At 54.2% G+C, this 25,560-nt stretch overlaps 1 long non-coding RNA gene across 2 annotated transcripts in view; it reads right to left on the bottom strand.

The window, feature by feature from the left end:
• Positions 1-5,969: 5,969 nt before the first annotated feature.
• Positions 5,970-25,560, bottom strand: part of LOC111817269 — a 67,363-nt gene continuing 47,772 nt past the window's right edge. The window contains exons 1-4 of one of the 2 annotated variants that reach the window (XR_002821509.1): positions 13,460-13,556; positions 6,723-6,892; positions 6,397-6,490; positions 5,970-6,175 (exon numbers count right to left, since the gene is read on the bottom strand). This is a non-coding gene — a long non-coding RNA (uncharacterized LOC111817269). Of the gene's footprint in view, positions 6,176-6,396; positions 6,491-6,722; positions 6,893-13,459; positions 13,557-25,560 lie in introns of those variants that run through there. The other variant, XR_002821510.1, reaches the window with a different exon arrangement.

The raw sequence follows: 25,560 nt of genomic DNA, 5'->3' as shown, positions 1-25,560 counted from the left end.
GGACAGCTGGAATTGCCCCACACAGTGTGACTCAGTACCGTCCACCGAAGGAAGGGTGAAGGCTCTTTTGGGGTGTAAGCATTGGTCCCCACTGTTGCAAGAACAGCAGGGAACCCCAGAGCTGTCGGGGTCATGATATCACTGTGTGTGGTTCAAAACACAGGCAAAGCTACAGAATATATGGCTTAAGTTACGTGTGTGTAGTAAAACTATAACCCTAAGCAAGGCTGTGACTTAGAAATAACGTCAGGATTTTGTTTTGTTTGTGGCTTTGAATCGTGCCGAGGATTCACACCTACTCCGCCTGGGGCCAGTGAGACGCAAGGCTCAAGTCTGCAAGGGGCGCAGGGGCTCCCATGTGGAGTCGGTTCCGAGGCTGGCGCGACGTCTTGAGGCTCACTGGCGGTTTTCACGCTGGATCCCGACCTGCGGTCCCCCCCCACCCCGCCTCGGCCCCCCACAGTGCGCATCGTAGGCTAGAGCGGTCCTCAGGGCGCTGCCTGAGTAGGGCTCCCCACGCCAGCTCCTGCTCCCCCAGAGGCCTGGACCAGACTCAGGGCGCCGCGGCTACCAAAGCCTGCAGTTTCAGGGCCCGTGGGTCGCTGCGTCCAGCTCAGCCACCACGCCTGATCCTGAGTTTGGAGCCATGGGATGTCTTTACACGGTCTTTCCACGCTCTGTGGAACAACGTGTACTGGTAATGAAAGGAAGGCAGCAAATGAACTAATGAAAACATTTCTAAGTATTAACACGCGAAACAACTGCCCTCTGTCTTTGTTCTGGTGCTGGGTGAGGCTCTACCCTGCGCTGCGCTCCAGCCCTCCAGCCAGTTTTACATTTTAGCTGGAGGCAGTCCTGTAAATGGCCCATGCTGAGCTCAAACTTGTGGCCCTCCTGCCTCAGCCTCCAGTGTGGCTGGGATGGCAGGTGCCCGCCACCATCCGGAGGACCGTGGAAGGGCGCTGGAGATGCCAGGGTGGACTGCATTCTGATGGGAAGAGCAACAGAGAGAGTAGAAGATGCCCAGCACAGCGTTGGGGGCAGCTTGGGGGCAGGCAGAACCGAAACGGACCGGTCCTGGACGCCCCGGCCACCGCACCCTGCACTAGGCACCCAGCCAGTGGGCAGCTGAGGGAGGGGACAGCCACCTGCACCTCCAGCTCCCACCAAGGCTCTGTAGGCCCCGCCTTGCTCTGCACCTGGCCGGTGCCTGGGTCACAGATCTCTGCCCACAGGACACCACAGCCGGAGTGGTCAGGCGCTCCAGGAGGCAGTGGGGACAAGGCACCGCTCTTGGGGCTGGGGAGCGGGCAGCTGTCCCTCCCCTCCTCCTGCTTACTATCTGGGGGCTGGTGAAGAATGAGGCACAGGCTGGGAGCTGGGCGTCCAAAAGTTGAGCAAGGTGTCACAATCCACAGAAGTGGAGACCACAATGAGTCCAGGGAGAGGAAGGAAGGGGCTGAGCTGGTGGCACCTGGAGTCTGAGTCCCAGTTCTCCTCCAAGTAACCAGGGTGAGCACAGTGATAATACAGAGAGCCATGGGGGTAAAAAGCTGAGCTCTAAGGACCCACAGGCATTGTGGGAAGTGCCTTCCTTCTCTCTCCTTCTATCTTCCATCTTCTAATACGGCCGCTGCCTAGAGCCCCAGGTGCACAATGCGATAAATGAATAAAGCAACCAATGCCAGGCACAGACAGCGAGTCACCACCCAGGAGCTGAGTCCCACACCCTGCCCCTCAGGAGCCACTTTCTCCACCTCCACTCGCTCTGCCCTTGACTTTGAGAACAGGCCCAGGAGGGCAGCAGGGAACAGGCTCTCTATCTGAAGATGTTAGGAAAACCAGTGACTTCACATGCCTCAGTTTCCCTAGAGTGAGTTGTGCTTAGGCTGTGACAGCCATCAGGATCTCCTGCAATGGGACGGCAGGCACTGGGCTGTCACCATGAACCCCACCTAAAAATAATGAAAGGGAGTGTAGACACTGAGCCAAATCTGATGGTCATCCCAAGGTTCAGACTCGGGCAGACTCGGAGATGGTGAGGGAGTGCCGTGCCCACTGTCTAGGAGAGTACTCGGTGCCCCTGGGACAGGTGGGGGACACTACCTGGTGCCTCTGGACCCTGCCACAGAGCCCTCAGGTGGGGGACACCGCCACAGAGCCCTGCTTATAGTGAGATCCCCGTGTCATGGCTGTCATAGGTAGCTCTCAGGCTGCATAAAGTCCTTGTTCCCACAAAGTAACTGCAGGACTGGCTGCCCCCTGGGGGCCAGCGATGACCTGCACATGTCGCCTGTGTATGGGGGGGGGACAGGAGCAGAGGCCGGTGTCCCTCTTTGTGCTTCACGTTACCACAGGCTTCACGGGCCTGCAGCCTCCAAAGCCCTCCACAAAGGTCACTCCTCCATCATCTCCTGTGTCCAGATGGCGGACACAGCTTCAGGATTACATGGCAAGCATGAGACAGACCCACAAAGCAGAGCCACCAACAAGGTGACATCGGCTCTGTGTTCTCAGAGGACCAAATCTGGGTGTGAGGAGGCTCCTCATGGGGAGGAGCCACTCTGAAGGTCAGGCTGCCTTGCAGCTGGTGTAGAAGTCCTTATGGTCCACACCCAGATGTCCCCTGGGCCTTGTGCTCTCATAGGAGGGACTTTGGGGTGCTGGCTGCACTTTGGAGGTTTGGTTGGCTTGCTGTTCACGGTGGAAGCGGTGGGTCCCTGGGTGAGACCTGGGAGATGGTGGGCCTGCCCTCTGCTTCTCTTTGTCCCTCCTCACTGCTGCAGGCTGGACACGTGAGCAGCTCTCCTCCATCAGGGCTGCTTCCGCCTTGACGCCAGCAGAACCGCAAGGATGAGACCTTAGGAAGCAGAAGCCAAAACAGCCTCTCCGCCCTTCCATTGCAGGTGTCAGGCCGGGCCACACACCAGCACCTCACCCACGCACCTCCCTCATGTCAGTACTCCACTCTTAGGACAGGCATGGCTCTGCTGTCACACTGTCACCAGCATCAGTGCGGCCTCCCCCTCCTTCATCCTTGCTCAAAACATCAGTCCCACCACCACCAGCAGCACCAGCAGCATCACTACCACAGCCAGCACCAGCAGCAGCAGCAGCACCACCAGCGGAGCACTACCACAACCCCGTACCAGCTGGACCACAGTCTCCTCATGGTCATCTCAACTACAACCATCACCACCATGACCGCTGTGCTCACGATAAACCATCACTACCACCACTGTCCTCACGGTCACCATGACCACCAGCCTCCCTGTCACCGTCATCGGCTCCATCCTCCCGTCGCCACACCCCAAGGGCCATGGCTGCTTCCACTCCCGTCCCCACCAGCTCCTGCTCACGTTCTCTGCACCACCACCACTGCCCTCCCACCAAGCAAACCATGACCAACATCTCCATCACCCGCCGCTGTCTCCCTTCCTGAACACACAGCGATCACTACTGCGACTGCCCCTAGCACTACTACCGTGCCCGTGTGGCCACCATCACCACTGTCAGCTGTCACCCTCACCACGCAGCATCCTCTGCTGTGCCCACGATGCCTAAGACACGCATTTGTCCATATTGTCATGCAGTCACTGTGTTCGCTGTGTCCTTCCCACTGAGTGTGGCCTCCACAAGGACAGGGAGGTCCTCCTTCACACAGCTCGAGCGGCACCTGGCTCACAGGAGCCGACTGGTGTGGGACAAGGAGGGCCTGGGTGGAGCGGCCACAGACCACAGCAGCTAGCAGCGCGCTCCTTTGGGCCCTCCTCTGCACTGCAGCGTACTCGGTGGTGTTCTCATGCCGCTGCTCTGAGGATCAAGCAGCTGGAGCCCGGGATCCCTCCCAGGGTCACATGGGCCCAAAGTGGCTGGCTCAGACCTCCGCCCACCGGCTGACCCCAGGGACTGTGGCCACCACTGCGTTGTACTTTGCCCCAGCGCTTCCTGGTATTTCTGGCTGTGAGCTGGCCCAGCCTTCATCTCGTGGGAACCTCGGTGTCCTGGGAACGGGGGCTGCCTCAGGCCTGACAGACTGGGCAGCCCGGCTACCCTGCGGCAGCCTACGCCCAGATTGTATCCTCGAGAAATATTCTTTTTCTCAGGGGACTTTTTAAACTCTGGGCCAAGGGTTAATTGTGTGTGCTGCTGCTAATGAGCTTCCTGTCTTCGAAGGGGAGAACAAGAGCTCTCTAGCAAACACAGGCTCCACGTCTGAGCACACCCCCCGCCCTCTACAGAGGAGAGCGATGTGGGTGCAGTCACACAGCACAGCGGGATAGACAGAAGCAGCCTCCTCGGTCACCAGGTTGGCCTCGGCCACCCTGCCAGAGGAAACAGCGGGGGCCAGCAGGGGAGCCAGCAGGAAATACCCTCTCCACACCCAGGTCCTGCAAGGGGGCGGGGAGGAAGGGAGGCAGCGTCCACGTGACGCGTTTGGCTTCCTAAGAAATCTTGACCTTGCAGGCAAAGAAATGCCACCAAGCCCCCGCTGGCCTGGCTCCATGTTCTGAGCAAGGCTCCCGGGAGGCAGGACCCTTGGTTTCACCTCCTTCTGCACTGCCCTGGCAGCCCCACAGCCCAAGGGACACAGCACCGTCACCCGGGTGCATGTGTGCCCCAGTTCTGTAGGCCAGGTGACCAAGGATGGGGAACTAGGGGCTCTGCTAGGAGCTACAGGTGCAGCCCAGGCCTCCTCAGCGCGGCCCACAGATCTGAGCTCCAGGGTGCTTCCAGGGAAAGGGCGGGAGGCCTCTGCTGCTCAGCTGTGACCACAGAACAGAGGCAAGGGCAGGGGCCCCTCTCATCGCGGGCCCCTGTATTTACCCTGTGCTCACCATGCCCTGCCTCTCGAGTTCTCACTCTGCGCAAGGTGGCTGCAGAGGCCGCAGGGGGTCCTCCGCAGTCCGCGCTGGCTGCTGACTGGCTCTCCAGAGCCGCCCGTGCTTCCCAGCCCGAGTCTCTGCCGCAGGTGGCCCTGCAATGCTGGCCATGGTGCCCCCACTCCCTCCAAGGCTCAGCGGGAGTGCTGCCTCCTCAGTGACCCTTTGGGGTCCCTGTCTCAGCCAGAAGCTGCCCTTCATCCATTGCCCCAGTTCCTGCCAGCTGCATCCCTTCCGGCCTCTCCTTCGGCTTAAGGACTGCTGTGATGCCAGGTGAGGTAAGGGTCACTGCAGGCTCAGGAGGCCTCCAGCGCCTCTGCCGAGGACAACCGCAGTGACTTGGGCTCTGAGAGTCCAGGCAGCGCTTCGCCCCACAGGAGTGCTGCATGGCTGTCTGGGGACTCCCCCCTCCCTGGTAGCCAGGGCTCCACCCTTCCCACTCAGGTCCAGGTGGCCTTCCTGAGGTCCAAGTCAAGCCCAGAGGGGAGGGGGGTAGGAAATCGCAGGAAAGAGTGGCGCTCCCGCCTGCGCCCTCCTCGGGGCTTCCTTAGGGGCGATTCTGTGCTTGCTCTCCTTCCGTGACCACCCCTCTCCTGATCCTGAGAGGGAGCCCAGAGAGCAAAGACACCCACCAACCTCATTTCCTCCTTTTCCCAGGTGCCGTTGCACTGAGTTGTAGCCAATGCGGAACACCTCTTTCCTGTCCGGCCTCTTTAAGCCTCTCCCAGGGCAGGATCTTGGGCTGTCCACGAGGCCTCCCAGGCGATTTGGCCCACACAGCACCTGCTGATACGGAGCATCCGCAGATGGATAAGGGGTAAGGTCAGGAGACCCGAAAATCGCACAGTTCCTCCTTATAGCGTGATCTCAGGACAGAAGGGCGTGTTTGCTGAGCAGTGGGCAAGCACCGCTTCTGGAGCCCCCCTCCACCCGCCACCCCCGCCCTCTGTCACCGAGACCCCAGCTCCTTCCCGAAAGGCCCATCCCTTCTGCTCCTCGGTCGGTTCTGCTCCGTATCCCGGCCGGCTGGCACCGCGACTCCTCCAGCTCTGCTAGTCCAGCTCTCTCTCTCCAAGTACTAAAATGCTAACTATTTATTTTTAAGATGGGAGAAAATTACAACTTGGAATTGGCACATTTTTCCAACACCAGTGCCTTAAATCACTGCCACTCTGCAGGGTCAGAAACAAGTGCTCATAAAATTAACACACTTCGTGAAGTGGGGAAGCCATCCAGAGCCCAGCCAAGCTGAGCTAACATGCCAGCAGCGGAGGACAGCGGCTCTGGGGTACCTGAGCTGTCGACAGCCCCAGATCCCTTAAAGCCCTCTCTGTGTCTATTTCCCAACTGCAGAATCTGAAAAAGTAAAGGGGGAAAAAAAACACAGAGGACAATTGTCCAATATACTTCGGTTTTCTGTTTTAAGATTTTGCAGTTGAGGACACTGATCTTGCCCACGTATAGGAGACCGAATGTGCAAGCGCCTGGGAAGTGACATCTGACTCCGAATCACTCTCCTGCGCTCTTTGGCATTTTCTCCAAGCACTGATTCTGTCTCTTCTTTTCTCTCCCTAGGTCAGGATGAAGGCCCAGCCCATTCCGTGTCCCTGCGGGTAAAAGAACAAGTTTAGGGTTGTCCCTTGCCCCACCGCAGTGGTCAGGGCCATGGAACACCAGCTGTGACCCGGGTCACGCTGGACCTCGCTGGCTCAGGAGGGACACCAGGCCCTGAGCTGGACCCAGGCACCACACAGAGGGCCACAAGCACGCCAGCCCGATCCCAGCCCTCTTCTACGGAGCAAGCGGAAAGGCTCCTGACCCAATGTGCCCTCGTGTTACCTCCTGGAGGAACAGCGCCCCGCGGAGGAGAGGAAAGCTCACTGGGAAAACCCAGGAAGCTGCGCGCATCGGCCGGTGCTGCATGCTGAGTGTAGTCGCGTCCAAGCATCCTGCACCCCGGGGGAGTCCGGGACACACACGGCGCTGGGCCTGCGGCCTGGATGACCGCTCTGGAAGAAAGGAACAGCCTTGGGGTTGCGACTTTCCGAGAACCTTCTGGGGCCGCTCAGCCCAGCCAGGGAGCCCAAGCGGTGGCAGCCCTGGCATGACGCGACCCCGGAGGGGCCCCCCAAACAATACAGACAGCAGGTTTGCCTCTGAAGCTTCAGCTGGGGATGCTCCCTGCACCACGGACGTGGTAGCCGCTGACCGCGCGTGGGAGTGAGCAGGGTGAACTCCGGGCTGCCCAGGCTGGGCACAGCGTCACACGACAGGCCCAAGAGCCAGCAGCCGGACCCTACCTATAGGCTGCACCTGGGAGAAGGCGCTGACAGCAGGGAGTGATGGGATTGAGACCCACAGGGGGAGCCGAAGTGGGCCTGCGTACCCCCCTCCCCCCCCCCAGCGTACCAGGTCCTCTCCGCAGACCCTCCCCACCAGGATCTGCCCTGTAGCTACGATCCTGAGAAGACTCGCGTGCTGATCCCATTTCGAGATCACTACTCCAGCGTCAGTGCCTGCAGTCCAAGCACTGTGGAGGTGGAGGCAGGATGAGCCCAAGTGTGAGCCTAACTTGGGGAACTGAGCAACCTCCAAGGCCCTGGTTCAAAATAAACATTTTTGAAAAGGGCTAGGGACGTAGCGAAGGCAAAAGCTCTGACTTCCATTTCCAGAATGGGGGAAAAGTGTGTGTCGCTCCTCTGGCTTTTCTGTGTGTGACAAGTCAGAGAGTAAATCTCTTGGGCTCAAAGGTCTCTGTCCCCACTGCCAAGGATGCTGACGTGTGTGACAAGAGCTACCTAGACAAGGGTGGCTGCATTCTGATAAAATTTTACTTATGGACACCGAAATTTAAATCTCCTATCATTTTCACACATGGTAGAAGAGTTTTCTCCTTTTCAAAAAGAAAGTCCCTCACTGAAAGGCTCTCCCGCCACCTCCCAGCCCAGCATCCACATCTCACGGCCGAAGGCCGAACAGAAAACTGCGGTAGACAGAGGCTCCCAGGAAGCTGAGCGGAGAGCCGGCCACCATCCTTGGCACGGCCCTCCCCACGGCCCTGCAGGCAACGTCCGCCCCACAGGAGCACACGGGCTGCTCATGGACACACATCTAGGTCCCAAGGGTGGCGGCGCTTTCAAGTCCAAAAGGGACCCTTTTGGCTGCTTCCTACTGCACTCTTGGTAGAGGCTGCTGTGCCTCACCCATGCTCCCAGGGGACTTGCCCCGGCTACCAACAGGAAGCAATTTTGGACACTGCGTTTTGGACATGAACCCATCTCCCTGGAAGTCAGATTCCCCTCACCGCACAGCGCCCGCTCAGAACGGTGCCATCAGTGCCGGACACCGCGGGAACCGGGCAGCCCTGCCTGGGACCTCATCTCCCTTTGTCAAAGCAAAGGGAAAGGGCGTGTCTGCACAAGGCCGAAAGACACTGCGGGCTGGGGCTGCCACACACTGGTAGCCCCCGGGGTCAAAGCCAAGCATATTGTCGCTCACAGCTCAGCCTCTCTGTCCCTGCTCCAGTCCCCCGAGTGCCATGGTGCGGGGTGGGGGCTTTCTTGGTCAGTGAGTCAGGGACACTGAGCTTAGGGCATCCAGTGTCCGTGTCACACAGCAAACCAGAGTGCTCTGGTCCCAGAGGAAGCGAAACCTCACTTAGCTCACAGCAAACAACGCGGAGGTCAGGCGTGGGTGGGGAGAGATCAGGGCCCTCGTAGGCCGGCCTGCAAACACGAGACCAGACGCGGCAGATTCAAGCTCAGCTCCAGAAACTCGGGGACTTAGCAAGACACTGCCTCAGACTGGAAGATCATAGAAATAAAAAGGGCTGGGGATGTAGCTCAGTTCAAAGTCAAGGGGTTTAACCCCCAGTATGGGAGATAGAGAACCAGTATATAATGAGTCCTAGATTTTCCAGAAAAACAAAGTGCATTTAAGGTAACTCTTTAGCTTCCAGCCTCAGATTCTCCTGGATATTTTCAAGCTTCTCAACTGGACTTGGCTCTGCCTTCTGAAAGAACATATTATCCAGCCTCCTTCCCTGATGGGAGACACGCAGCTCCAGTGACCGTCCATCTGTAGGCCCCTCCCCACCACAGTTACCTCCTGACTGCGGGGCCAGGACTGCGGGCAGCATTCAGAGCCCCAGACTCGGGGTCTGGGCTGACGCAGCTGTAGTAAGTGTGCAGCAAAGGTGTCTGACTTTAGAGTCCCATCAGCAGCACTCCAGGGCCTCCTCAGGTCACCCCAGCTGCCCACTGCACTAAGGCCGAGCCCCCAGCAGCCCCGCACCTCTGTGCGCCTGGTAAGAGCAGCAGAGCTGGGGAGGACCACGTGTATGTGGAGGGCACACAGAGCCTTCAACCCCTCCTCAGAAACCCCCTGCTAAGAGCGCAGCACCAGCCGTCTACACCATCTGTTCTGCTGAGGTCTGTTGACCCAAAGGTGGCTGCAGCAGGAAAGGCATCTCGGGCAAGAAGGGACACTGGCCGCTGGATCCTCACCCAGCCCAGGGCTTGCCCGCCGACCGGGGGGCCCGGGGCACAGGAAAGCCTGCTTGCGTGTCTTTCTTGATGCCTACCTCACACCCAAATCCCACAATCTGGTTCTTTATCCATGAGCAACAAAGGGGGAGGGGGAGGGGGCTGCAATAAAGAACCTCATTTCCAGCGGCAATCCGAGATCCAGCTCCTAGCTTCTACCGCCTGTCCCTGGCCCTTGTCTCAGGACGTCGCCCAAGGCCCGCTCCTTCCCTGCAGTGTCTGTCCCCATCTCAGGAGGAAACCCAGGCTGCTTCACCTGCAGCAGTGCCAGCGCGAAGACTGAGGCGTCAAGAGGAGTACCGTGGGGCCACCCCCACACGGCACACGGGAAGCGCGGACATGGTGCCCACTACAGAGCTGGCGTGCCCGGCCCGGCTCCCAGAGCTGCACAAGACCCGTTCATTTCCATGGAGGTGAACTTCACTGCTTGGTCTCTAAGGCCAGGCCTGAATTTTCTTTCGTATCAATGTTTCATGCTTATAAGTCTGATGCATCCAGTGTCAGTTCATTGTGATCAAGAGCGACCCACAAGCTGCAGAGTAAAGAGCAAGGACCTCCGATTCACAGGGGCCAAAGCCCTTTTGCACTCTAACCAGGTGACGGACTTTGGCCATGGCACTTCTTGTTTCTGAGTTTCAGTTTTCTCACTGCCAAATGGAACCAACAGGGCTGGGGAGATAGCTCAGCAACGCAAGCATCTGCCTGACAGGTACAAGGCCCTGGGTGGGATCCCCAGCAGCACAAGCCATGCTGGCCCCAGAACCCTGGGCGCACCGTGCAGGTCCCTGGAACTGGGCGTGGTGACATGTAATCCCAGCACTAGGGAAGCCGCGATGGGAGGATCACTATGAGTCGAAGCTGCATAGTGAGACCCTGTACCAAATAAATAAATATCTTTTTAAAAAGAAAAGACCAATAACAAACACCTCTGATCAGTTGCGGGTAAGAGGGATGGCTCACGAGAGGTGCACAATAAATATGTTTTCTCTGCTCCTGCATTTGTGACTCAATAATTTTCAGAAGCTCCAGAGTGTAGGTGGTATCCAGAACCTAGAAATGTCAATAATAGAATTGAATTACGAGAACCAAAAGAAAAGTCAACCCAAACAAAGCGAGAGAGGATGAAAAATAGCAATAAGGGATTAGAATCCACTGTTGCAACTCAACAATAAAATGACAACACAGCTAGGACAGGGTGAAGGATACAAAATGACATTTTACACACTCAAATGGCCAGTAAGGGCTTAACATCGTCATTTAGATAAATGTAAAGGAAAACTGCACGTTACCATTTTACTACTAAGATGATTATAACAAAAAAGACAACGGCGAGTGTGCTTAGGGACATAGATGCTCAACCCCTTCTGTGGGGGCCCTTAGGAGCACCAAGTGGTGTCTGCTGTGGAATCAGTGTGGTGGTTCCTCAGAGCCACTAGTGATTCCACCCCGTGGTGTTCACATGGGAGAGAGAAAACAGCACGTTCATCCAAAATTAGCATATGGAAAATGATGCAAGTTACCACACAGGCTGGACTGCAGCAAGCCCCAGTGCACCCCGGCGGATGGGGTGAATGAAATGTGGGACATCTATAAAGTGGAACATTGTTAAACCATAGAAAGGAAAGAAGTCTTGGCACACGGGATGACGTTACCGTTCGTGGCAAGGTGTCCCCCCAAAGCCTCATGCAGCGATGGGGCGGACTTCTAGAGTCCAGTGCTGGGGCTGCGGGTGTGAGCGCCGCTGGGATTCTAGGCGTGAGTGCTGCCCACCTTGGGCGGTGGCCTGCAGCATAAGGGAGGGGCGGAGGAGGCCTGCTCTCTGCTGCTCTGCCCCTTTTGCTCTGGCTGCCCTTTCTACTTCCTGCCACCATGAACAGCTGCCCTCTGCCATGCACCACCTGGCCCTGGAGCCAGCCAAGTATGGGCTGGAACCTCCACAAACTGTGAGCTAAACAAATCTTCCCTTCCTTAATTTTGGGTGTAGAGTACTTTGTCCCAGCAATGAGTGAAAAGTAACCAAGACAGTCAACATGGATGACTCGAAATAAGCCACGTGTTGGAACTACATGACGTGCCCACATCTGGCGCACTCTAGACAGAAAGTCAATCACGGTTTCCGGGGCCCGCGGGGCCCAGTGCTGCAAGGTTTCTCACTGGGATGCTAAAATTGTTCTCTACTTAAATAGTGGTATTAGGTGCACAACTATGAATATAGTGAAAATCACTAAAATATACATGTTTAACAAGTGAACTTTATTATCTGTGAGTTAAATCTCAATAAAGTTGCTTTTTAAAAAGTAGAACTCACTCATCAAGCCCTACCTCTGTGCAGCAAGGAGCCCAGAGCCAGCGCCTGGGAAGAGCTACCATCCCAGAGACGTCTTTTCTTCTGTACTCTGGTCTGGACACGGTTACCCATTTGCTGACACCGAGCAAAGCAGGGACCCTGGCTCAGCACGGCCTTCGACGCTGGCTGTGTTCAGCCCGCTGCCTGTGAAGCTGCTGCTGTGAGTAAACACATCTGGGCACCCGATGCGTGCTGTAGACCCCGCTGCATCCCCGACAGCCGCAGATGGCTCAAACCGGCTCAAGAAGGAACCCTCAGGTCCAGACTCCCACACAGAGACAGCGGAGGGGTCAGGAAGGCGCGCGAGGCTGACTCTGACGGGCTGGGGACCCGGCCACAGTTCCCCACCAAAGGCACAGATTCATTTGTGAAGGGATTTGGACAGATGGCCCTGCCCAGATGCTCCAGCAGTGCCTGCACACCAGCCGAGGACAAGGAGAATGTGTGTGTGCTGCAGGGTCACTGTGCCAGGCGGGGCTGCCAGGGACAGGCTGCACCCAGCCTCTGCCACTCTTCCTCCTGTTCCTTATGCCTCCCTTCCTTTCCTCCTCCTTGTGCCTGAGCCACCATAAGGCATGACTGGTCCCTGCCCGGGGCAAGGCTACTCTTCCTTCAGGGCCCATGGGCCCCTGCAGTCTCCTATTCAAGACAGAGTGGAGATACCACGTTCAAGCCCAGAGCAGCTGAGCCAGGCCAGGCTTCTGGCCGTGAGGCTAAGCTCCCAGGAATGGTAAGAATCAGCTTTGCTTTCCACCATCCCTGACTCTGTGCCTTGGAAGCTGTGGGCAACAGAAGGGCTCCCCCTTCCAGCCCAGCCCACCCCCTTGCATGGATGACGGACACATTGGGGACAGAGCAATGGCCCTTGTGATGTTCTGCAGGACAAGTCAAACCAATCAGCCTGCTGGTATGCAACCTTCCTCCGGGCTCAGTGGAAAATCACAATTGATTAGTGATGTCTGCCATGGGCAAGAAAAAACCACTTGGGGTGCATTCATCTTGTTTCTGTTGAGCTCTAGGGGACAATCAAGCCTCCCCATAAAGACAGGAGGAATCTTTATACAGTTGACGATGGTCAAGAGTGGGGAAGGAGAAAGAAGGTGGAAAGCAGAAGTAGTTCTTTTCCATGGGAAGGGCTCTTCCCCCTTCCTCCCTAGCAAATGGGATCAACTGCTTAGTGGGGCGCTTCGCGTCTCAGGATTAAAGGGGAGAAGGAGGAGAAGGAGGAGGAGGAGCAGGAGGAGGAAGAGAGGGCAAGGCTGGCTCTGGGAAAGCAAGCCAAAGGAAACTTCCAGGCTGGGACTTGCCACCCAGTCAGAAGGAAACTAAGGAGGAAGGGCTAGACATCGGACTGGAGACAGCTTGGGCCGCACACTCACCCCTCGCATAGATAGACCTGGACTCTAAGGGGGAACAGCCAGGGCTGGGTGAGAATCTGGGGCATTGCGGCCCTTTCATCTCCTCTGTCAGAGTGATGTCAGTGAGGAAGTCTAGTTGCCAAGGAGATAGAGAAGTGGGCATCTCGTCTGGGTTTTGCTGGCAGGGAGATAATATTGTTAACATATTTTCTTATTTATGCACATCATCACTTCCCACCCACCCCCCAAAAAAATCACACATGCTGTGCACACACACACACAGGAAGAAGCCTTGTTAGGTAACATTTCAGCCAGCAGGGCAAATACCTTCAGAGCCACAGTGAGCCACACGTTGTTCTTGAACTTGCAAAGCAGTATCTTGTTGGTTGGTTGGTTGGTTGGTTGGTTGGTTGGTTGGTTGGTTGGTTGCTATTTGTAAAACAAAAACAATCACAAGAAGGCTGCACCACAATGACCCTGATGTTATCTGTGAGCTCTGGCCCTTTCCGCAGCCTCTTTACTTGTCTGTGTCTGCGTGGGGGAGGGGGGGCAACACAGTTGTTACCAGTGGGTGAAACACGTGCGTCCCTGTTATCACGCTAGCGGATTGTGGTCTCAAGTGCAGGCCCTGAGGAAGCTGACAGGACGCCCATGCGCCCACAGGCAGCAACGCGGGGCAGAAAGGCCTTGAGTGGGAGGTAAGGAAGGGAGGCGCCTTGGCCTGGCCTGCGAGGGACAATGCAGGGAGGGCTGGCAGGTGAGAAAAGCGCCCAGCTGGTCGAGAGTCCTAACAGGAAGTGCCGACAGATTGGGCCCTGGCACCCAAGCTCCTGGTTTGTCAAAAGCCACTGCACTGGCCCTCACCCCACCCCCAAGTGGTCTCTGACACATCCTGGAATTCCCTGGTGGTGTTAGCACTCTGTGCAGATCTCGTTAGGAAGACTCCGAGTTGTTCCTTCACCAGAGAAGCAAAAGCTTTCCATCCTTAAGGTGTACACACACACAAACACACACACACACACACACACACACACACACACATATCAGGAACTTGTCACTTCTGCACGGTGAGAAAGGCTGGGAAGTTAGCGTTTCCCCCTGGAGCGCTTGGGTTTGGACAGACTCCATTTGTTAAGGTTTGGCAGGATTTCGTTTTCCTTCCATAAGGTATTTCCTATCTTATGCAAGGAAAATTTCTTAGCTTCTGTATTTAGAAATTTAAGACCTCTACCCTCAAAACCATTGCAAAGGTTTTTACATGTCAAAGGCCGTAAGGGCCCAAAGATCAGCTGGCCACCCAGCGACCGGGAAGGGTTTGCCGAACAGGATTGTCCCCGGGCACCGCCATGAGCAAGGCATGTGCACCGAGGCCGAGGGTCTGGCCACACAGTGACAGGAAAACTCTCTTCATTCCACAGGAAGGGCCGAGCCCCTTCTCGAATCAAGACACTGCACTCTGCTGAGAGGGAGTGGCAGTGCTGCTGGACAAGGACCTGTTTGCAGGATTACACTCAAATGACTAGAGGAAGTGGGGAGCGCAGGGCAGGCTCAGAGAAAGTGCTCGGGACTGCGAGTGAGGGCAGGAGTGAGCTTCCAACGGAAGGAGCCAAAGGCAGATGCCAGGGAGCAGCTGCCCTCAGGAGGCGGCCCCGGGCATAGGCTGCTCTCTGTGATTGCCGTGACGTGTCAACCTGACTGCAGTAAGAACCTAGCAGATTGGCAAAGCCCTGGGTGTCCCTGTGGATGACTGACATGCAGGCCACAAACTGAGACAGGGAGGCAGACCACGGATGCGGGCGTTGCCGGCCGACAGGCCTACAACCTGGGTGGAGCAGAAGGGAAAGAAGCAGGGAGCTCCACCACTGCCCTCAGGCACTGGCCTCCAGATCCCCCCGCCTTCCAACACGGACTCTCTGGCTTGCTGGCAGAGACCACACCATGAGTCCCAGTAAGCTTCCAGGCCTTCCACGCCAACAGCAAGCTTCCTCACGGCCAGCTCCGCAGCGCCCAGGCTGCCATTTTGGATTCTTCTACCTCCGATTCCACCATTTACGCATTGGACCTCCCCCACCTTTGATCCTAGAAGCCTACCCAACAAGTTCCTGCATAATTCTACATGTATTTTATATTGATTCTATTCCTCTAGTGAACGCTAATACACACTCCAAAACGAGTCTGAGGTTAGGCGGTGAACAGCACGAGCTCTAGAGCCGAGGCACACAGTTCCAACACAGGCTCCAGCACTGATCACTTCTGACACCTGGGAGCAGATGAACTGGTGTTTCTGGGCCTAAACTTTTCTCATCTGTGAATTGGAACCAATATTCTCCACCTCTTGGGGGCAGTTGAAAGGGTTAAGTGAGATAATTAAGGTAAAAGTCTTGGCACAATGCCTGGCACGTAGAAGTACTCAAGAAACACTGACCTATAACTAGCTTCCAAAATGCAGATTTATAGAGACCATAAAGGCCGGCGAGCAGGAAGTCTTGATTGGCCAGGGGAAACGTCTGGTCAGAAGCTTCAGCCCAGAAGGCTTGATGTCCTGCCAGGGCGCGTGCTGAGCAGTCCGTTCCGAAAGACCGTCTCCCAGAATCCAAACCGAAGGAAGCAAAGACACCTTCTCCCAGGATGAGCAAGAGGGTTCCTTGGTCCAAATCTGATTGTCATAAAAGGCCTCGGTTCTAGGTTTTTGACATCACTTCCAACTGGGTTTCCACCTAGGGTCCCAGAAAGGCAACCCCGCTAGTGCGACCCTGTGTAAATCTCGGATTCTACCAACATCTGGGCATTTCTTCCTTTTGAATATTCCAGGTGCCTCGGAATGTAAGAACGGCTCGGCTCAGGCTCTGCTTGACCTCTGTCATGTCCAATGCAAATCCACGTGCCCTGAGGTCACAGGACAAGACACGCCAGTGGTAGGGAGGCCTCTCGGCCCGACAGAGCAACGTGGAGATCCAGAACGCCAACAGCGCTGCTCCGAAGCTCCAGGGTAGGAACAGGGCCAACGGGCTGCTGGTGGAGAAGATACAGCAGAGGCACAGATGCAAGAGAGCCGTGAACAGAGGGCAGCAGGTCGTGGAGACGGAGGGCGCACAGCGCAGGAAAGGAGGAGCAGGAGCCAGACCGTGGAGGAGATACAGCGAGAGTCACGATGACTCTCGCCAGGATGTGCCCACTTCCACACCTGACGAGAGTCATTGCCCAGCTACCCAGCATTCCTTGCTCTTGGTGGGCAGCGTTCTTCGCTTCCAGCATGTCAAGAGGTGCTACGATTCTTTCGTGTGTTCCTTTCTCTTCCTAAGAACGTGGCAGGAATGCGGTTGGCTCAGCTGCCACTGGAGGGCGTGCCCAAGAAGCAAACGCTCGGTGCCCATTCCCTGCAAAAGAGTTTCCTGGTTAAACTCTGTCGTTTATAAACTTATCAGATGCCTTCTTGTCTATGTGACATGTTAGGCTGTGATCAAGTGTTCTGGGATGAAGACATAAGCACAAGACATACATTCAGTCCAAGGATTTTTACCAGCAAAGGCAACCTAACAGGCACCACTTGGACTACACCAGAGAACATCCTGGGGGAGCTTGTGAAGACCACAGGAAGAATGGAGAAGCAGGAGTCTCCCCATAAGCTGGAACAGAAGGCTCGAAAGAAGCAAGAGACCCCCAGCTGTCACTCTCCCCATCTCCCAGGTGACCAGCCCCTGGCCAATCAGATGGTACTACGAGGGTCCTGGCAGAGGGAGATGCACGCATCACAGGAGCCAGGAAAGAGAGAGAGGAGGAGCTGGTGGGGGAGACAAGCTCTTCAGGTCACACCTCAGTGGCCAGCCTTTAACCAGGCCTCCCCTCCTCACAGAGCCCCCGGAACCCCGCCATCTTTGCAGCCCCACCTATGAAGACATGGGCCTCAAGGGTCATTCTAGCCCCAAACCACAAGCAGGAAAGTCACACACAGCTCACAGCAGAAAAGGAAGAACATGGGTTCTGGTCTTTGAGGATCATGAAGCCGCAATATCAGCCCTAGAGACTTCCTTTCTCAGGATCTTGTTTCACAAGGAAAAACCACTTTATGTTTTAACCACTGTCTTTTCTTCCATGTGCAACTCTCTCTAAACCTAATTTTTAAAAAGATTGCTCATGCACACCACAGGAGAACAGACCGACCCAAGGCCTGTGTCTCCATTAACCGAGTATCACTGCCAAACTACCCTTCGATACATATTTCTCAGCAGCCAGCCCTGAAGGGGAGAAAAAAGAAATTATGACGGATGGGCCAGATGCTGCCTGTCTTCTTGGCAAAGTTCACCTTTCAAATGCTTCTCTTTCCAGAACAAAGTGAGTGGTTCTCAACCCTAAGTAAAATCTCGATTTGGATCTCCCGTTAAGTCCCTGATATGTAACAAACACCTGTCCTGGGGCCAGAGATACAGAGAGAAGACATGGGGAATCCTGACCTTGCATGGAGCCTCTCACAGTGTGGTGCTGGATGAAGCCATTCCCAGCTAATTCAGTACAAGGTGAGGGACAAGATGGCAATCAGGCTGAGAAGCTGAGAGGGCTCAGAGGGAGGCCCAGGCTCCACCCTGGCTGAGACCTCCTGGTGCACCAGCAGAACTGAACCTTGAAGGCACCAAGTCTCAGGTGAGATTCCCTAGAAGGATAGCCCACGGTATGGACACTTCAGCAAGTGGCTGACTGAGGAAGTGACCCTAGAGGGGGCCTCCTGGGGACTGAGGAAAGCTGGAAAGGGCAAGGGAAGGACAACAGTGTGGAAGCTCTGAAGTCTAACATCAGCGATCCCACCAGGAGCTCTGGGGTGGGAGCCGCCCCGCAGTAGGTGCCCCTCCTTGAAGCAAGGAGGCTGGAGCCCAGGGACCCTACAGCATTTGGGATCACCTGGGCAATGGCTGAAGGACACAACCCCCAGACATCTGTCCAATGCCTCCCAGCCAGGGGCGGAGCTCAGGAGAAGAGGATGACCCTGGGCCATTGGCAGCCAACATTCCAAGCAGCAGGCAGACTGCATCTGCTAAAGCTATAAGGCCCGGGGGGCAGCAGGGGCAGAGTGGCCAGAGGGCTACAGGCTGAAAATTTGCCAGTGTGCCCACTGGGAGGCGACCCCAGCTTCCCTCATTCCATCAGGGTAGGAGGCCGAGAGAAGGAGATGAAGCATGGGGAGTGGGTGGAGCCTGGACAACAGAGGATTCTCTGTGCCATGCATGAGGCCAAAGCCCCTCCTGGCTCATCACCAGAGCCACAGTGGGAGCGCTAACAGTGTCATTCGTGTTGTGGTCATCACGGGCTGGTGTCTGAGGGCCTTCATTTGTTTTCTATTCCATCCATGCAGCATCACTCTGAGGCAAATTGTCTGATGTGTCCCACTGTATAAATGGGGATATTGAGTAAAAATAGTCTGTCATTTGTCCTGGGGCACCAGCTGAGGCTGAGGGTGTGCTCCTCCAGCCCCAGCGCAGGTGGATGAAGACCAAACAATGTTGCATGCAGATTTGCATTTCAGTGTGGTGCTGGGATGCCCCATCCTCTTCTCACTAACAAGCACCCCTGGCTGCTTCTGCCCTTGGGGTTTCAGCTGAAAAAAGACAAAACCTTGAACCCAATCCCGGCCACTGGGGTGAAACACTGACAGCTTTTCCTTTCTCCCGCAGCCCCAGGCTCCCTGATGGAGTCCTCTCTCTCATGCTGGGAGAGCGGAGCAGCCAGAACCCCATGATTCCCACGCAGCACCATCCCCGGCTGCACAGATCTGGCCCCAGCTTGCCACAGTCTTGCTGTCCTAGGCTGACCCCAGGCCTCCACTACCCAAGGCAAAGCACAGCCAGGGGCCACTCCAGGAGCACAATCAGTGAGACGGCGTACAGTGGCACAGGCTCTGGCTGCCCGGTGGCAGCAGTTGGGCAGATGGTACAGCCTGTGACCCAGGCTGTAGGGCTGCATTTTCACCCCTTGTTTTCACGGAGGGCAGATGGGGAGGGACAGAGGTGAGACTCGCTGTTTCTCTTGCATTCTATTTTCCATGCTCATGGCCTATTTATTAGTTTGAAATAAATAATGTGTTAATCAGAAGATAAGCCTGCAGTTGGGCCAGCGAGGGAAGTGTGTTGTGGACCAAGAATTCACATAAATCTGGTTTGTGCTCAAGGTCAAAGGCGTTCATCCCTCCAAAAGACAAAAACCATGACCACAGGAGAGTCTCTGCAAGGGAATCACCCGAGCTCATGCCAGAAAGAGAGTTCAGACTCGGGGGAGAGTTACCTGCCACACCCAGAGCGCCCTTCTGCTTCAGGGGGTGCTGGTTACTCAGCTGTGGTCACTGTGAAGCATGAGGAGCTACCAGATGCTAACTGGCCTGCTTTATTCATTTTTTTTTAAGGAATGGAAAAGAACACTGAACTTTATTTTAGTTGCTGTATTTGTACTTACAATCCTGATGCATAGTCAGAAGAAATGTTTCAGAGGAAGCCTACAAGAACACCCACAACCATGGCCTTTGGGGAATTCCTCCAGGAAATGGGCAGGTAGTCTGGCCAGGTTGAGTCACTTTGGAGCTAAAGGCAAAAGGAAAACTCAGACACATCAATCCCGTCTTTGTTTAAATTTTTGATGTGATGCTTACTATGGATTTTTTTGGCATTAATTTTTTTCATTACATTAAATATTATTTATCTTGATTACTGAGCCTGTTAGCAATCCCAATCCTGTTCCTGCTTGTGTCTAGAAGTAGCTCCTCCAAGTTGACTTGGCCTCACGATAAGCCCAAGTCCCATCTGTCCGTGGAAATGTCCATCTACGCAGAACCCAGGGGGGCTCTGTTCATCAGACTTCCAGACTTCTCAATAGCGATGCTGGCCAGGCACAGACTTGGGCTGTAGAAGTCTCCCCGATACCCCGGGGGATTGTGCGGGCCGTAGCAGCTCAACTTCGCTGATAAAACATAAATACTGAACTTTCAGAATTTTTCGAAAGAATTTGATCAGAGACACTGAATGTTACAACTCACGTTTCATGTACTCCACCCAAAGCCTTGTGAGCTTATGTGTAGGGCTTAGGGAAGCGGCTGGATCAAAGTGATGCTGGATAAGAGGTGCGGCTATGGATTAAGGGTGTGTGGGTGGCACTAAGAAATAAACTTGTAGCCTGAATGGATTAAAAGGGACAGGGAGGATGCTGCTTGCTGCTTCCTGCCTGCCCTGCCATGGACTGCTTCCACTTAGCCATCTCCTCCTGCCTTGGAGCTGGTCAACTACGGACTGAAACTCCTACAAACTGGGCTGAGCTAAGCCTGTACCTTGTGGGTGCCTGGTATTTTGTCCCACCCGTGAGAACAGTAGCTAAAACAGTATGTAAATCATAATCTGTCTGCAACGGGCAACGTGCAGCACGACTTCTCATATGCCTCCCAATCCGGGCTCCGCTTCTTCCTGTAGCTCTGTGAGTTGAAGAGAATTACTGTGCTTCTCTAAGCCTCTGTTTTCTCATCTGCACAATGAAGACAAGAAGAGCTGACGTGCTTAGAGGACCCGATGGGGTTGTCTGCAGAAAGCACTCACCCCTGTGCTTGGCACAGACTAGGCTCTTCGTAAATGTTACTGCGATATTGGTGGCCACAAGGTCGCCTTGCAATGGCCAGACAGGAGTGGAAGCCCCAGCAGGCTGTCAAGATCCACCTCTGGTTATAAGCTGCCATCAAATTACTCTAATTGCAGTTTCAAATATGTCCTTCTCAGAAATCACACCTGGATCCTGGGAATAGGCAAAATACATTACTGTCTTTTCTCCGTATTATTGGACTTGACTTTCTAGTTCTGAGTCATTTTACAGCTCTTTGGGAGCAGAGGATGACTGATGGGATTCTACCTACTAAAAATAAAAACAATTTAAATCCAGGGGACCAGATACCCTACTGATGGTGATATAAGGCCCTGTTGAGCTGAAACCAGGAATCTATCAAGTCGTACAGAGGGAGGGAGGGAAGGAGGGAAGGAGGGAGGGAGAGAGAGAGACAGAGAGACAGAGAGACAGAGAAAGAGACAGAGAGAGACAAACAGAGACAGATACAGAGACAGAGAGACAGAGACAGAGATTCGCACATGATCTAGGGACAGGTTTAACATATTATTGGTTCTCTGATTCATGAATGAATTGAATGAAATCTTTGAGGTGTGTTCCTTTGGAATTTACATGAGTCTTTGTCTTGTTTTGTCTTATAATCTACTTTGTCTAACATTTAAACAATTATACTTTCACATCTAGCACAGAAACAATGATTACCTGGGGGCCCAAACAAGACTTGAAGGATGGCCTTTGCAAAAACAACCCAGCACCACATTGCAAACTTGAGTTGACTGTTGAACATTTCTGCCCTTGGGCCCCGCTTTGGGTAGATAGCATTTCAGGTTCCGGACTCCACTCCTGAGCTGAGCATGAGAGACCACCGAGAGCTTCTGCCTTGGTATAGTCGATGTCTAACGTGTCTCCCAAAGCCTTATGTAGCTACTGGTGGGTTTTTTTCAGAAGTGGCTGAATCTAAAGTGTGTGATGCTGCAGTTGATTCATGGTGTGCTGCTAGGATCAAGGCACTAGGTTTAAGGGCATAGCTGCTCTGCACCCTGAATGGCCTGGATAAGCTATAAGGGGTAGAAAGAGCTGTGGCCTGCCCTTATTTCTTCGCTACCTTCTGCCCGCCATGAGGTATCTTTCCTCTGACACGCCACCCTGCCTTAAAGTCAGCTGATTATGGCCAGCAACCTCTAATCTAAACAAATCTTTCCTCCACTAATTTTGGACATCAGAATTCCTAATTACTTTTCTCTCTGCTGAGACACCCCCTGACCCCTGTGAGAAGGCCGAGGTCAAACTGGAAGCAGGACCAACTCCTTGGGGTTAACCAAATGCTTGGCAGAGTTCAGAAAACACGTGCTAGGCAAATTTCCTCACATTGTTCTGCCTGGCTAGGTGTTCCCAGAGGCAGTGATTTGAGATAAATGATGGGAAAGGGTGGAGAGCCCAGGTCTCAAACACACACACACACACACACACACACACACACCAATCATTCCTGCTTCTCCTTGCCTGACTCCCGGAAATGCAACCTCATCTCGCCTTTGCATTCTGATCCTTTCCAGCAAAGATAGCATCCAACATGTAACCTTCTGCCCTTGGAAACGCCCCCCTTCTGGGGTCAGGAGGAAGCCTGGCGCTGCCCTGTTGCGGGCGCTGGCAGGTGCTGAATGCACCCTAGTGGTGCCCAGCAGTGAGCATGCGGGAAGGCCGTGTCCTCATAGCCTCTGTCCCCAGGCCGGTAGGATTGAAGCAGGGGAGAGGTGTCACCTAATGTACAGCTCATAAAGATTATCCCAGTGTAGAGAATGGAGGGACAAGAATAGCAACAAGATCAACAAGAAACAAGGGTATTTGACCAGGGCACCCAGAAAGTTGAGGACGGCCTGGATGAGGCAGGCAGCAGGCTGGGCGGAGAAGAGGGAGGCCCCTGGTGTACCTGGGAGGCTGAGGCACCACTACACATCAGTGAGGTATGTGGGGCAAGAGATACCTAAGGTGTCCACGGAAGTCAGTGAGTGGGTGGTGGTGGCGTTTACTAGGAATAGAGAAGTCAAGGGAAAGGGAATTTGGAGGGAAGAGAATCAAAGGAGACAGAGTAAGGAATGTACTGGCTCCTGTCACATATGGGCACGGTGGGGACAGCACAGGCAAATCTACTCGGAGAGACCATAGACTCATCAACTCAGTCTTATTTAGTAATCCCCCTTCAGCTACTAAAATCTTCACAGTTTGGAAGATTGTTTGCTGTCACACGTTGCAGCTGACTATGGCGACTGAGAATCCTTTTGGGGCTGTTCTGCAACTACGCACGGAGCACGCATGTCCCAAGGCTTCCTCTGGGGTCCTAGAGATTGGCTCCTTCATCGGGCGCAACTCGTGTGCCTTTCTCCTGTTGTAGTCACCTCTCCAGAGAGCGTAGCAGGGTTCTTTGCTTTACTTGATCTCTTTTGACTGCTTCTCTGTCTGGCTTTTCTTCTTTCCTTGGTACCTACAACTGACCCATTTATAAATTAAAATAATTTTAATTCAAAACCAGACTCTTAACTTTGCTCTGTCAATGAATTAAGGAGAAAAAGGAAGCAACTATATTTTATATGGAGCAACTGATCAAAAAGCTGCACTCCGGAGAGCTAAACGCTGAACAACTGAAGGAATTTTGTCCACTTTAATGAGATTTGGGGGGTGTCTTTTGTTTGCCTTTGGGCTTCCTGTAGTTTTGGATTTTGGACTTTGTTGAGTTTTGTCTTCACAGAACATCTGCTTTCTGCAGATGAACGCATCGTTTCTTGGGGAAGGGTGTCGTCTATAAAGTCCGGCAAGACCTTCGGGTGGGGAGGCAGCCACCTGAGAGGGCCTAGAGCGGTGTGGCCGACAAGGAAGCATGGGGCTTCGTGTGGGCCCGTCGAGGGTCCTCCTGTGAGCCCAGGGGCATCCCACCAGAGGTGGCATCGAAATCCAGTCTGAGAGGCAAAACCTGCTATTGCATTTGTAACTAAAATCAAACCGTGTGTGAAAATCAGCATTTCTGTTGTTTGATGTTCGGCTATTAATTACTGAATAAGAATGAAAAACATTAGTATAAGACTGTTTGCAAAAGCCTAAAGATTCAGTGATTGGTCCACCCTACCACCAATTTGGGGGCAGCATTAGGTAGAAAAACACATGTGCCTCGGTCCTGAGCTGTCCTTCAGCCCGTGGCGCTCCACACATGGCCCACAGGCCAGCAGCACGGCCCAGGGGGCAGAAAACCGCAGGTGCGCTATCTCAGTCAGTGCGCCCTGCTGCGACACAACACCGAGCCTGGGCAACGCATCAGCTGTGGAAACCTATTTCTCGTAGTTTTGGGAAGCCCAGGATTGACGTGCTGCCGGGTTCAGCCACTCTCTGCTCCTCTCACCTCGAGCCTCCAGTGGACGAGGAGACAGAGCAGCAGAGGGCTCCTGGCCCCCTCGAGCTCTTTCATCCGAGCTCATCCTGCTGGTGGGATGCGGGGTCCACTTACCTCCTCAGGCTCCACTTCTTCACACTCCAGCCTGAATTTTGGAGGGGGCATGATTGTTAACCCGTAGCAGATTCCGTGTCCTACACTGGTTGCGAAGAACTGTGACGTCCCCGTGGCTCACAGTGACCTCTGGTTCTTACTCTGGTGAAGCTGGCTGCTGCACTGTGAGCTGCCCCTGGCAGCTGCTCTCCCCACAAGAGCCCCAGCAACAGCTCTGAGCCCAGGAGCGCCAAGGAACTGGATCCTCGCTCTGGTCTGCGACTCAGTACACAAGGGACCGAGCCCCAGCACAGCCTCAGAAGGACCCAAGCCAATGTGGATGTCTCCTTGCCAGACCTGGGGGGGCCATGCCCCAGCTAAGCCATGCAAGCAGGCTTGGTTCATGGGAACTCTGAGCAAAGAAGTAGTTGTTGTTTCAAGCCATGCATTATTAAGAGATAACCAATAAAATCTACAAATTGAATACAGTTACTGCAAGATTAAGTAACTCAGGGCCGGGGAGATGGCTCAGTGGAATAAGCATTTCCCTGGCAAGCAGAAGGGCCTGAGTTCAATCCCCAATTCCGCAAAAAGAAAAAAACAAAAAAGGTTAAGTAACTCACATAAAGAACTTGCAGCTGCACTGAAGATAGAGAAGCACACGCTACATTCTACTATTAGATGGCGTTAGAAAGTATGATGCCTTTGGGCCAGCGAGATAGCTCAGCAGTCTAAAGTGCCTGCTTAGGCAGGCACAGGGGACCACAGTTCGATCCCTGGCACCACATGCCATGCCAGCTATGCCCTCAGGGCAGGCCTGAGCCTGCCCAGAAAGAAAGAAAGAAAGAAAGAAAGAAAGAAAGAAAGAAAGAAAGAAAGAAAGAAAGAAGTCTTTGATGTCTACTGAAGAATTAACTTCTTTCCCTAACACTGCTTCCTCTGTTTCCCGAAAGCCTTGGTCTGTCTTTGTCCCTGAACGGTCACTCCCCATTGGTGTCATTAAGCTGCCCCTGAGTGTTATTCCTCATCCTGAACAACAACACATAAGCTATTTCTAACCTACTACAGAGGAGAAAGCTGGTGAGTGATCTTGCTGTGGTTGCCGTGGTTGTGAAGAAACTAAAGGCAAGTGCTCTGATACAGCGTTCGAGACTCCCTCCTGAGCACCATGAAAGATCTTTGTTTTTAATACCAGATTCTTTAACATCCTTTTGGGAGTTCAAAGGCCCTGTTCTTCTCAATTTTTCAGCTTCATTCTTCTCAGCTGAGATCACCAGATACAGGAGTCATCTCTGAATTTCTACTCTACATCAGCCGTGTAACCCACTGCCTCTCACATTTTGGATCCTTTTTTTTTTTTTTTTTTTTT

Source organism: Octodon degus, unplaced genomic scaffold (genome assembly GCF_000260255.1).
Source record: "Octodon degus isolate 3935 unplaced genomic scaffold, OctDeg1.0 scaffold00004, whole genome shotgun sequence".
NCBI lineage: Eukaryota > Metazoa > Chordata > Mammalia > Rodentia > Octodontidae > Octodon > Octodon degus.
Note: the sequence above shows the minus strand (reverse complement) of the source record. Positions and strands in the feature narration are given on the sequence as shown.